The sequence below is a fragment of the Chrysochloris asiatica genome, unplaced genomic scaffold, assembly GCF_000296735.1.
Source record: "Chrysochloris asiatica unplaced genomic scaffold, ChrAsi1.0 scaffold00176, whole genome shotgun sequence".
NCBI lineage: Eukaryota > Metazoa > Chordata > Mammalia > Afrosoricida > Chrysochloridae > Chrysochloris > Chrysochloris asiatica.
The window spans coordinates 189,342-190,942 of NW_006408694.1; the positions used below are offsets into that span (position 1 = coordinate 189,342).

At 39.8% G+C, this 1,601-nt stretch overlaps 1 protein-coding gene across 1 annotated transcript in view; it reads left to right on the forward strand.

Annotated features, from left to right (window-relative positions):
• The window catches only part of TMEM68 (transmembrane protein 68), a 52,519-nt gene that overhangs the window by 839 nt on the left and 50,079 nt on the right, over positions 1-1,601 (forward strand). The gene's annotated exons all lie outside the window — the stretch shown is intronic.

The window sequence follows — 1,601 nt, forward strand, 5'->3', positions numbered from 1 at the left end:
CAGTATTCTCCTCCAACACCACAACTCAAAGGCATCAATTCTACTAGGTGAAAGTGCTGCCATTTTAATACTGTGTATAAGAGTAAGTCTAAGGTATTCACAAAATCATAGAAACCTGTATTAAACAAAAATATCGAAATGTTCCCCCATCAGTCAATAATAAAGCCTTTCCAGAAACAAATAAAATACCAAAATGGTAAAGCTATTATTTCTTGACATATCTTTAATCTAGGTCTATACACTTCTGAAGCCACTGTTTCCATCTCTGTAGTCCTTCCTTGAAGAATTCTGCACTCTTCGATTTCCACAACGTCAAAATGTTAGTGTTAACCTCCTCAGTGGATACCAATAGTCTTTCTTTTCAGTGTTCTTTGAGTTTTTGACACAGAAATAAATCTCAAGGGGAAAGATCAAGGGCTCTAAGGTGGATGGGATAAGGTTTCCCATGGAAATTCTCATCAATGCAATTTTCAGTTGTCTTAAAAATTTTTGATATTTTGCTGGCTCCTTGGAGAAAATCTATTAAGATTATACCTTTAGAGTCCCACAAAACAGCTGCCCTAACCTGGACTGACCTCTCACCTGGTCCAGCAGATCAGCCACAGATTTGATTGGACTTTCTGAAGGCACCCGAATGAGACAAAGACTAGTGTATTACTCAAAGAATTTGTCTGCAGCTATCCTCTGATCACAAAGACATGTTTAAACACATTGGAATAAACCCATGCATGAGTGAACTGAAACTAGTACAGAAATGACATGTCACACCAACCCATTCCTCCCATATCCCTCATAGCTAGGTTTAATAATTCACTGTAGCGGCCATAGAACCCTAAGATAATAGTTAGGGGGGTTATTAGGGAAGTTAACAGGCTACGTACAATACAGGATCAGAAAATGCTCAGGGCACAGTTGTTTCTGTCAGCTGTTGATGAATAGGACACATCGTAAGCCTCAGCCTGAAGGCACTGGCCCACCTAAGTGTCTGGAGGTTCCACCCAAAATTACTCAGCTTTACTTGCTCTGTGGGCTGGAAAGTCCACTGATCTATCTGGTGCTGTGGTACTTGTTATCTGCTGCTACTGCTTCTCTGCCACTCCTCCAGTGTTACAGATTTCTATTTCTGGGTCCAGGAGGTTCACTGTTTATGGATATAGGGGTCTAAGGACATGCTCCACTCCCGGCCCTTTATTCTTCAATGGTAGTGAGATCCTCCTCCTTCTAAGAGTACTCATTTTTTTTTTTGTAAGTTTTTATTGTGAATTGAGTGAAAGTTTACAGGGCAGATATCAGGTTTACATTCAACAAATCATAAACTTTGTTTCATTACATTGATTATAATCCCCTCCATATACCATCAGATATCAATATCTGTATTTACTATAGCTCTTTTTTTAAAAAAAAAAAAAAATCACAACACTCAGGCATACATATTAATTTAAACCACCAAATGGCACATTCTGAAAGTCTGCTTCCTGTCAACCAGCTCTCAGTCCCTCTTTCCATAAATCTAGAGTCCTCAGCTGCTCCCTCTCCCCATGTCCTCGTCTATGCCTCCATCTCTGGTTTTGCTGCTTCTCTGGATAAGGTCTCACATTCCG